General features: G+C 60.7%; 1 long non-coding RNA gene across 1 annotated transcript; it reads right to left on the bottom strand.

Moving 5' to 3' along the window:
• Positions 1-3,362: 3,362 nt before the first annotated feature.
• LOC117795701 lies at positions 3,363-8,198 on the bottom strand. Its single transcript, XR_004619830.1, has 3 exons — positions 8,054-8,198; positions 5,344-5,669; positions 3,363-4,028 (listed from the first exon to the last, which is right to left on the bottom strand). It is a non-coding gene; the product is annotated as an uncharacterized LOC117795701 (long non-coding RNA).
• Between the last annotated feature and the right edge of the window lie 3,476 nt (positions 8,199-11,674).

Consider the following 11,674-nt stretch of genomic DNA (forward strand, 5'->3'; position numbering starts at 1 on the left):
GGGACGCGGCGGGCGCGGGGCTGGCGCGGTCCGCGGGGCGGGGCTGGCTGTGTTTTCGGGGCTGGCCGGGGGCCCGTCCGCAGCCGCGGGCACGGAAGACGCACCCTGCTTCCGTGGGGACGACTCCGGGGCGATTTGGTCACCGCGGGCAGATTAGGAAGGCGCGGCGGGGGCTGGGCTCCCAGGGCCGGGGGAGCAAGCGGAGTCCTGGCGTGCGGTGGAGGGGACCCAGCGAAGGGAGGGACAAACACCCCCCGCCCGGGGTGACCAGGGCCCGACCTCGCTGCGGCCGCAGGACCCCGACCCTCGGGGCAGCCCGAGTCCCTGAGGACGCCTACAGCAAAGACCGCTGTTAAAGGGGGTGCCTCGGGGGAGGGGTCGCGAGCGACGTGCGGTTTGCTTTGTGCCTTCGGACATTGTGTTCGCCCGTGTAACTTCCGGAATGATTACGTATAAACGTTTTTACTGGGGTAGGATTTACGGTAACAAAGTGTGCAGTTGAGTGACGTGACGAGCGCACACCCCCGGCACCGGCACCGGCGCGGTGGGTTAGTGGGGCGCCGTCCCAGCGAGGCTGCCACTCCACACCCTCGTCGTGTCTGCTAGGAGTTGGCTACGTAACCGCCGTACATGCTTTCTCGAACGGCGTCTCTCGGATCACACAGTGGTTTGCAGATCCACCCACGTCGTTGTGTGATCCACCCCAGGCCCTTCCAACCAGTGGAATCCTACGGGGACCTACCCAGTCTCCGCTCAGCATCATGTTTTCAGAGTCAGCCCTGCTGTAGCCGTCAGCACGTTGCTCCTTGTAACTGCCGAAGGGTAGTCCACTCGACGCAGTGACCATCTTGTTAGACCCTGGGTCATTTTTAAGTTTTTGGTATTACGAATAAAGCTGCCTTGAAATTCATGTATCAGTCTTTTTGTGGGCATATCTTTTATGTCTCTCGTTTAATCACCTGGAAGTAAAACTGCTGGGGGATGGGTAGGTGTACTTTGAACGTGCTACAAAACTGCCAAACAGTCTTCCGGAATGGTTGTGCCGTTTTCTAGTTCCACCCACAGTTCCAGAGTTCCAATTGTTCCACGTCTTTGTCGACACTTGGGATAGTCAGTCCTTTCTTGGCAGCCATTCCGGTGGGCACATGGTGGGGTCTCACGGCGTTTCCCTCCATGGTTGGCTGAAAGCTGCCCTGGGTGCTTACCTTAACTTGCCAGCACTCCCAGCCTGCCTTGTGCCTGGCTGAACATGAGCACCCTTCTGCAGCCGGAGGGAACCCTCAGGAAGGAGCCTCTGGAATTCACAGAAATAACGCACATCGCTATTGTCTACACAGTGGCAAGCAGCCTGGGGTCGGAACTGTAGGCTGTGTGCTGGATGTATAGTGGGCTTCTTGGAGGAGGTGGGCTGTGAGGGGTGAGAGTATGTTGAAAAGGAGGAGAGGAGAAGGGAAGACCCTCCTGGAAAGGGCAGAACTAGAGCCAGCATTTGGCACCCACCAGACCAAGCAACTAGTGAAGGCTGAAGGTTGTTTCTTGACCGCAAAGCAAAGAGCGTCAATCACCCGCTCTGCCCTAAGCTCTGGGAGACCTGGGACTATGTTCAACCCCAGAGCAAGGCAAGGTTCATCCCCAGCCAAGGCCAGAGGGGTGGCCTTCCGAGAACAGGGCTAATCTACCGCCTCATGGCATCTGCACTGCTTTTGCCTCGTTCCGCGATCTGAAGGCTCTTGCAGTGTCCCAACAGCAGGAGATAACGCTCGTAGGTAATAGCAGAGCCTGGGCAGTGGAGTGGCGAATGGTGCAGAACGTAGCTACAAATTGAAAATATTCTATTACTCCATCTAAACTATTTAGATAATTTGTTTTTCTTTTAGAACCACTAGCAGTCCATTAATTTTCAGTTACAGTAACATGATCTCATTTGTGGTTTCCTCCCCGGGGCAGGGAAGTTCTGGACGGAAATAGAACTGAAGGGAATTCCTGGGGCAGCAAAATGAAAGCTGCACGGGGAATGGCCACACAAAGCTGCAGGGCTCTTGGCGCCAGCCTGGCCACACAAAGTGGGCAGAAAAGGAGCCACTGCAAGCCAGGCAGGAGTGCGGGTCACCTGTGAAGTCGCTGCAGGAGTTGCGTCAAATCACTTTTCCTGTTTCTCCGCTGGTGAAAAAAAGTCTGCAATTCCCTTTCAGGCCAAGAGCCCACACTTCCTGGACACTTCCCAGAAGTCAGGCCGTGGGCTTGATAAGGGGGATAGAACTTGTTAAGCTGCACAGCCACCCAAGTACGCTCTGATATGAACCCCTTGTTCAGATGAAGAAACTGAGGTGCAGAACAAAAAAGCAATTTGCCCAAGGGCCAAAAGGCAGTTTAATGGAGCCATGGTTTGCACCCAGCTTCTGTAACACCCTCCTCAAAGCAGAAGAAGGCAGGTGTGTGCAGCTGGGCATCCACAGTGGGTAACCAGGCATGTCTTCGGATCGGGACACCCCGGCACCAGCTGGGGCCAGGGGGTCCAGCCTGCAGCTGGCAGGGGTGGCAGAGTCCGAGGAAACAGCTGGCGCTCCACAGGGCTAGTGAGGGCCATGTGTGTGCACGTGTGTAAGTGCGCACATCTGTGAGTGGGTTTGCACGTTGGTGTATCGTGCATGCATGTTCATGTGATGTGTGTATTGCTTTGTGTTCTTATGCGTGTAGGGGTGTGTGTATGTGTGTGCACGTGTGTGTGCATTCAAGGATGTGATGTGGACGTGCACACAAACGTGTGCTTGTGCGTATGTGTGCTTGTACGCACGTCCTTGTGTGCGTGAGTGGTGCATATGTGTGCTTGTACGCACGTCCTTGTGTGCGTGTGAGTGGTGCATATGTGTGTGCAGGTATTGCGTCTGTGGGTCCGTGCCTGAAGGCGCTAGGCTCGGGTTCATGGTACTGAGTCACCCATCAGCAAAGCGACAGCAGGTGCGGTTTGGGGGAGTGTCCCAGGTCGGGGCCATAACCAGGGATTCCTGGAGAGGCAGGCCCTGCTGTGTCCGCTTTGCATGGCTGCAGAGGCTGTGACACAGTCCCTGACCCCGGCCCGTGGCGGCAGCTGGCGGATGCTGTCCGGAGGCCTCGGGGTCAGCGGCACTGGAACGTCGCCCAATGAGCAAGGGTGCAGGCTCCACACGCAGGCGCACCCCAGTAGCAGCTCGGCCGGGGCTCCAGGTCACGGCGAGAAATAAAGGCTGCCTCACCTTCCCTCGGAGCGCTTCTCGGCCGCGCGTCCCGGGTCCACACCCACGCGTCCGTGTGCCGGAAACCAAGCGCGGACCCGGCGGTTCTCCTACGCGGCCGCCAGGAGGCGGTGTGGGGCGGCGCGCGCTCCCGCCGCGCGCTCCCGCGCCAGCCCGCGGACAGCGCCCCTGCCCCCCACGTGCGTGCGCGGGCCTCCTGGGAAGCCCACTCCCTGTCCTCAAAGGTTCAGCAGCTGGCCGGAGGGCCAGGGGCCTTGGGGCAGGGCGGGTCAATGGGCATCTTGAAATGGCATTCTAGCCCATCAGTTGCCGGGAGCTCCGGGGCCACCCGCAGAGGCAGGGGCTGGCCTGAGATGTCAGCAGAGCCCTCAGTGCCACTCTGCACTCTGGACTCATCCTGCAAACCGCCAGCGTTGGGCTCAGCTCAGGGCCCGCGCTGTTTCCCACACCCGTCAGGGAACCTCTGGGCCCGCAGGCCCTCATTGGCCTCCAGCGAGCCGTCGAGCCCACCTTGAGGACACCGGGGCCCCAGGTTCCAAGACAAACTGCACATCCTTAGCTCCTGAGAACTGTTTGAGGAAACATTGCCGAGGCTGAGAAAGGTGTAGGGGTTCCCAGCAGGAGGGCCTGGGGCCAGGATCACTGTAGGCTCATACACACTAAGCCTACTGTGGACTGGGGCTGGGTGTGAGAGCGGCCTGTGCGCTGCTCCCGGGAGGCGCTGCTGGGTCGTGCGGGGGCCACACCGTGGGGCGCGTATTCGGGGCTGGCATTCGCTGTGGCCGATGCCAGCACCTGCAGTGGAGGCAAAGGGGAGGCACGCAGTTTCTCCTTTCTCTCTCTTACCTCTCCCGCGCTCTCAGTCACTGTCTTCAACCTGGGCGGTCACACCTGGTCACCCTGACCACAGACAGGAAGAGCCCCAAACCACCGTGGGCCCCTCCCGGGCTCAAGAACTGGCGGCACAGCCCCGTGCCCTGTAGAGGCCAGGACGCTTCCCTGCAATGCTACCTTCCGGCCCCAGGAGTGGGAGCCATTCGGGGGGAAGGCAGAGGCTCAGAGACGCTCACACGAGGTCACACAGCTTGTGCTTACTGGCATGCGACAAGGCCCAGGTTTATCTGGCATAGAAACACCATGCCCTCTGGCCCCTGGGCTTGTCCACTGCCGTCAGGAATTCACTCATAGTTTCCTGCCGAGGCATGGCCCGGGCATCATCAGTCTCCAGAATAAAGTCCAACCGTCTGGACTTGGCATTCCCGGCCTCCCGGAAACTTGGGCTCTGGTCTGGTGACTGCCCTGCCCCCGTGTCCTGGAACTCAGGCCTTCCTCCTTGCTCTCTGCTTGTGGGAATCCTGCTCATTCCTCTGTGCCCTCCTTCCTTGCCCCTCCCGGCCTGTCTTGTGGTCTGGGCAAGCCAGCCCTCGCCCTCCTCCTCTCCCTGCCATCCAGTGCCCCTCCCACAGAGGCGGCTGGGGGTAAGGTCTTAAGGCCCAACTGCTGGTCCAACTTTGCCACCAAGATCACAACAGGTGCAAGCCACAGTGGGCGGTAACGGGCTGAGGCTAGGGGGCCCATTCACCCACATGGCCAGGCAGGGGCTCGCGGAGCTGGAAGGATGCACCCCCCCCGCCCCAGGGTGCCATGCAGGACCTCTTGGGTCCCGACGCAGGCCCCTCCAGAGGCGGCCATGGGGCGGCGTTTGGGGTGGACCTACCCAGACTGGGTTTCCCAAATCAACATACATGCACCACCTCTCTCCGGGCACTCTTCCCTCATCTGCCTTTTCTGAGGGACCTCGTTCTTCCTAACCCCAGATCCGCGGTGGGGTTTCCCTAACTGGCCGGTATTGCAACCTGGGGGTTCTGTTATCACCACTATTGCTTTGTTATTATTTTGCTTCATCCTCATGGTTACTGGACAGCTGTGTACAATGACCTCTCTGCAGCCATGTACATATTTTTATGGCATCGATCTGTGGAAGTGCAAGCACTGGGTAAATTCTAGTGGATTCTTCCCAGTTGCTCCCAGGATCTTTGCACGAAGCGCCGTGCCGCGAGCGTGCCTATTCCTCATGCCGTCCCCCCGCTGCGTTCATCAGGCTGCTCACCTTTGTCCTGCTAGAAGCGCACATGAGTTGTCCCTGCCGTGTTGGTCTTCACGTCCTTACCGGTGGCAAGGCCACGCACAGGTGTGCTGGACAGTGCGCATTCCCTCCCGAGGACCCCTGTGTTTGTTCTCTGTTCTCCACCACCAGGGCCTTCCTGAAATGGCTTCGTCCTGCATCTGGAGAGAACACCGTGAGCTTGATTTGGGGCTGCCATGCTCCTGCCTCTGGGCTGCTGGTGGCAGGACTCAGTCCCAAGGGGAGAAGGGCCTGGTGGGCCCCGCCCCATCCGACTCCCGGGCATTGTCCTGAAGGGCGCACAGGGTGAGCTGGAGGTGGGGGCAGAAGGAAACAGAAGGGACGTCAGAACACATGCCTGTGCTCATCTGAGGGGCGCACGTCACCACAGAGGTGCACCTGTTCCCAAAAGCCCTGAGCTCCCATCCCGCTCCCAACACCAAGGAGCCTACAGCTGTCCAGCGTCACTGTCCACACTGGCTAAGGAATCACAGCTAAGAATGTGCTGAGACTGGGCCAGCTCCTCGGATTGCATGCCTGGTGGCTCAGATCCTGGAGCCAGACAGTGAGGACCCCCACGCTCTACCGTCGCCCCTCCCACGCCTATCTTAGTCAGGAATCTTTCTAGATGCTAGTTGCTAGACACAGAAAATCCAACTCCAAACGGCTTTACAACAAAGCGAAGTTATTGATTCATGCGAGGAAAAGCCCAGTGGTAAACTGGCTTTCAGGCAAGGCTCAATCCAACAGCTCAACAATTCTGTCGAGAACTAGGTTTCTTCCTGTGTCTTTGCCCTGCGGTTCCTTCTTTATCCCAAGGTCCCAAGATGCACCTTCTAAGGCTGCAAACCCCCTGTTCACACCCAGCTTTGTAGCAGCAACCCAGCGAGAAGCCTGGTGTTCCTTCTGATTGGACTAGCTCAGGTCATGTGTCCACTTCTAAGCTAATCAGAGGCCCGAAGGATGGTCTGTGCCAACCTGTGACATCTGAGCCCCAAGCTCTGGCCCTGGAGCCCCAGGGGGCGGTGGGTTCCCTGGGACCGGAAGTCTGAGGAGCTGGGGAGCCAGAGGTAAGACATTGGAGTGACCAGTCCAGGCACCTGCACTGCTGTGCAGCCCGCCTCAGTGCCCTCTGGGGACCAGGCAAGCTTCCCCGGGGCCGAGGTAGAGACGACCCCTCCGTGTGTCCAGGTGCGGCATGGAGCCAGGAGGTGACAGCTGGCATGGTGCAAATGCTGGGGACAGCTGGGCGGGGCTCGTCCTGTCTCTTCTGTTTTCTCAAGGCTAGGCTGCTGCTGGAGGAGAGAGAGACAGGTGCAGGGGGATAGGTGGACTGCCAGGCCGGGGTGGGGAAGAAGAGGGGTGTGGTCCAGATTGGGGCACCCGGGGAGTCCCGAGGGGCTGGTGTGCAGAACAGGAACAGCACCAGGGACCTGGGAGGGGGAGGAAGCCCAGGCTGGGCAACACCCCAGGAGAGGCGCAGAGCCACTAATGACCCGCACTGACCCCCAGGCCAACAGGACCAGTGAGGCGCCGATCAGGAGCATAAATGCAGCCCAATCAAGACGGGGGCACCGAGCGTGCTCCTGGCCAGTAGGGAGGCCTGAGAGCCTGTGTCCTTAGCTCCCAGGCCTGTGCCAGCCATCACAGAGGGAGCCTGCAGGGTGCGGGGGGGCACAGCCTCCTCCCAGGCGCCCCGTGCTGCTCCTTCCAGCTCCTAGAGGCAGGGGTGAGGAGGCGCCTGCAGAGCCCTGACCCCCAGGCTCCTGCCGGACTTACACGGGCCTGGAGTCGAATCCTGCCCCTGCCATTCCTGGGCTGTGGGAAAGTCACTTGACACCCCTGAGCCTCCGTTTCCCCATCTGTAAAATGGGGGCATCGTTAGGCCCTTCCTCGCGGGTTCTGGGGCAGAAGGGACAGACTCTCCTCAGTGCAGGGCCTCCTGTCACTTATCACCCTTGGGACGGGGGGAGACAGAAGCAGACGGTTCTCCAGGGGGGCTGCTGTGTCTTCCTCCAGCAAAATAAAACGAAGGCAGGAAGAGTATGTTAGCTGCCAGTGTTTCCAGTGCTGCCAAAGAGAAGGGAGCCGGGGGCCATTTCTGGGTCCTCCCTGATGCCCCCCAGACACTGGCTTCGTGTGATGCTGAGGTGCCCCATGCCAGAGCCTCCCCTGCGAGAGACAGACAGACAGACGGAGATGGACAGGGATGGGAGAAGGGAGAGCACGCGCAGGAAACCAAGGGGAGGAGGAAGGCTGCTGACCTCAGGGGAGGACAGACAAACAGGCCTGCAGACCTGCTTTCCTTCTTGTGATTTTCCTGCTTGTTCAAGGAGCCAAATGCTTAAGAAAGAAACCCCAGCTCCCCACCTCTCCCCTGCTTTTCCTCTTCGACCCCCCAGGTGCTGAGAGGGATGCTGAGGTCCCAAAGGAGACACGCGTGTGCATGCCCTGGGCTCTCCTGGAGAGGGTCCGCGGGCTGCAGGCCCGGACCGCACGAGCTCTGTGTTTGGGTCGGGGCAGTGAGCCGTCTCCTCCTAGGAGCACTTCACCGGGAGTCAGGGACTCCTGGGCCCGATGCCTCATCTGTAGCCTCCACCACCTGCCCACCCAAGAGACACGCCCTGAACCGGTTTGCTGCTGCTCTGTCTGGCAGCCGAGGCGCTGACGGGTGTGGCCTCCCCTGCCTGCTCACCTGGTGAGTAGCCCGAGGAGCTGAGAGTGGGTCCTGCGCCGGGAGACCTGGAGGCTACTAACAGGAGCCCTCTGTTCGAAAGGGGCAGACCTGGCCCCTTGCTCCCTGGCTCACCCTGCGTGTGCGACCTCGGGCGGCGGCTCGGCTCACCCAGGCTCCTCTTCCTCACGTGAAACAGGAAGCGTCACCTCCCCGGGGTCCCCGGAGAGCACGGTAGACGGAGCAGACGGTGGCGGGCTGGGTCCCCGAGTCACGCGTGAGCCCAGCCGCACAGCCACAGTGGTCTGTGACCATGTGACGGTGGCATGCAGGCCCGGGGATGGCTGCGGTGGGACGAGCAGTGCTGGGGCCATGCTGGGGGATAGACAAGGCAAACTAGGCAGCCCCGGGATCTGAGCTCCGACTGGGGTTGGTGCAGCCCAGAACCCACTCCTGACCCAGGCCAAGGGAGGAGCACCCCAAGCCCCAGCCCCTCCTGCGGCCACCCTGCGTCTCCGCAAAAGCCCTCTCCAAGTGTGCTCCAGTTTATGATCCCCTCTTCCCAGAGGCTGGGAGCTGGCAGGCAGGGAGGCTCTGGCCAGCCAGGGGAGGCTGCACCGGGACCCTGGGGACTGCAAAGCACCAAAAACAGAGGTCCACCAGCTCCCGGTCTTGGCTTTCTGCTGTCTGCCAGTGGAACTGTGCGGGACACAGGCTGGGCCGGCCCGAGGTGCAGAGAAGGCAGGCTGGGGCAGCAGAAGGCTCAGCCAGACTGGGGCCACAGTCCCCACCACGCCTGGTGCCCTGAAGTTGGCCTGGACTGTCGGGGCTGGAGAGGAAGGAGGTGGGATCCCTAGCATGAGACTGGGGGTCAGTGCATGGGGAGGGGGAGGAGGAAGTCAGTGGAGGTGTGGTGGAGAGGGGTGGGCGTGTGCAAGGGGGTTTCCTGAATTAACAGCCACCTTCGAGGAGAGACCCCCCGTTTGTGTATGCAAACCTCTGTGATCTTGTTAGTCAGGGGCCCTGAGTCAGGCCCGGGAGCTCAGAGCCGCTCCAGGAGAGATGTGCTCCTGTCCGTGCGGCCCCAGCTCTTGCCTCTGAGCCTTGGGTAGGGACCCGCTGAGGGGAGGGCTCTGTGCTTGTCAGCAGCAGAAACCCACTGGACCGCCTGAAGCTCTGGGTGGGGGGAGGTTTCCAGGAAGGACAAGGAAGCCTGGGAACATGCTCAGTGCCCAGACCCACAGCTGCTGGCTGCAGGGCCCCTGTGGTCAGCTCAGGACCTGCAGCCCCGGGTGAACGTCTGACCGGCCACACTCGGCCACGTGCCGCCCCGTGTCTGACCCAGCCCAGATGGGAGGGTCCAAACTGCACCCCAGGGCTCCTGTCAAGGTCTCCCCCTGTGTGCTGGCACCCCGAGGTTGTGCGTGCACAGCCCTGTGACTCCATGGAGGACCCCACCCGTGTGACCGCTGTGAGGAGAGGCCACCCGCAAAAGGACATGGGGTGCTGTTGGGAAAGCAGGCCCCGGAGTGTCTGCCTCGGAGAGCAAGAGGGCCAGGCGGGAAGTGGGGTTTGAGGGGAGCGGCAAGGGGGACATGCTGTGTGCTATGGGGTCGGAAGGGCCTCACTGATTTGGGGGTGGTGGCATCTGGCTAGATCCGGAATTCCAAGGATCCTGTGGTTTGGAGGGGGCATGACTGCATCTACTCCCAGGGACCAGGGAGCAGGAACGTGACCCAGGGACATCCGGGGGTGAAGGTCCCCTGGGAGAGCCTTTGGCCACCGTAGGCACCCTGAGAAGGCTCCCAGGCGCACGCGTCTTGGGCTCCCTTGAGGTTCGGGACACAAGCCCACCCACACGGGAAACACATCACATGCCGTTGGAGGAGTGGGGGTACTTTCCTTTCAGGACGGGCTCTGGGCACAAGAAGAAAGGGGCTCCTTCTCTTCGCTCTTCTGCGGTCAAGTGGAAACCAGCCAATGCCCTTACCTCTGAAGGAAGAACAGAGTCAACACCACCCCAAACTGGGCTGCCTTTGATCCAGTCAGGAGGTCAGGAGGTCAGGAGGTTGAGTCAGGAGGAAGGGGCCAAGCTGCCCCTCCGTGTGGTTCTGGGGATCGGCCTCTGTCTCTCTGGGAGTGTTTGTTGATGGTTAGAAGTTTCTCCCAGTTTCATCTGAAGACATTTGTGTGCACAGCAATGGCCGTGCATCGGGCGCGTGGAAACTCACATGTCCTGTTAGTGAAGAGGTTCCCCCAGCCGCTGTGAGCCGACCTTGCGCAGGCCCCAGGCGCAGGCGCTTTTCCTGTGGTTCCTGGTGCAGGGAGGGCCAAGCTCTGCTGGGTGGGAGGGGTCCAGGAGAGCGCCCAGAACCTCACCCAGCCTCTCCAAGTGGAGCCGTCGACCGGTAGCCCCCAAAGGATCTGTTCCTGATGCCTGGAACCCGTGAGTGTGACCTTTGTAGCTGTGACTGAATTAGGGACCCCGATACGAGATTTCTTGGGTTCCCTGTGGGGACCTTCATGGTGTCACAAGTACCCTCATAAGGGACACGCAGGGCAGAGACATAGAGGAAATGCCACCTGAGGACAGAGGTGGAGGGACATGGCCACAGGCCCAGGGCCGCCGGCAGCCACGAGAGCAGAAGTCCAGGCTGGATTCCCCCTAGAGACTCTGGAGGGAGCACGACCCTACTGACAGTGGATTTTGGACTTTTGGCCTCCAGATCTGTGAGAATACATTCCTGCTGTTTGAAGCCCTCGAGTTTGTAGTAGATTGTTAGAGCTGCCCTAAGCAAGTGACTACACCAGGCTTACTGGGGAGGGAGAGGGAAGAACACACATAGTCCTAGCCTGAAGAGCGCTGGTGTCCTGCAGCCCGCCACCCGGAGACCACCCGCAGCCTGATACCCGGAGACACCCGCGGCCTGCCACCCGGAGACACCCGTGGCCCGCCNGAGGGAAGAACACACATAGTCCTAGCCTGAAGAGCGCTGGTGTCCTGCAGCCCGCCACCCGGAGACACCCGCGGCCCTCTACCTGGAGACACCCGCGGCCCGATACCCGGAGACACCCGCGGCCCGATACCTGGAGACACCCCCCAGGAAGAAACAGCCTCACAGACGTTGGAGCATCCGGCTCTCACCCTTGCAAATCAGGGGCATCCCCCCCCCATGTTGTCCTAGCTCTGCTCCCACCCCCTGCAGCCCCCAGCGGCAAGGTGGTGATGACATTCCCAGCCTCATTCTGATGACTGAGTTCTTTGGGTGGGTGTCAGGCTCCTGGCTATTCCCAGCCCCTTACCCTTTGCACAGGCTGGAGGGGGGCCTAGAGACAGCCCATCTCTGCTTTGCTTACGACTCACCATATTGCACTTTTGGGCTGCCCTGAATCCAGCGGGGGCGAGGCAGGTGGGGGGCTCTGACTGGTGGCTTCTCCTCCGGGAGTCTATGCAGAACGAGGCTTGGCGCCACTCAGCTTTCCAGAACCGTAATGCTCAGCCAGAAGCACATGGAGTGAGGAGCGAAGGCTCACCGCCCTGAGGCTGGGTCCCAACACTGCTGTGCTGCCCACGTGTGACCTGGGCACGTCACAGCCTTCTTATGCACGAAGCGGGTGACTCTGCACCCTGGGGGTCCCACT

This window comes from Ailuropoda melanoleuca, chromosome 13, assembly GCF_002007445.2.
Source record: "Ailuropoda melanoleuca isolate Jingjing chromosome 13, ASM200744v2, whole genome shotgun sequence".
In the NCBI taxonomy this organism is placed as follows: domain Eukaryota; kingdom Metazoa; phylum Chordata; class Mammalia; order Carnivora; family Ursidae; genus Ailuropoda; species Ailuropoda melanoleuca.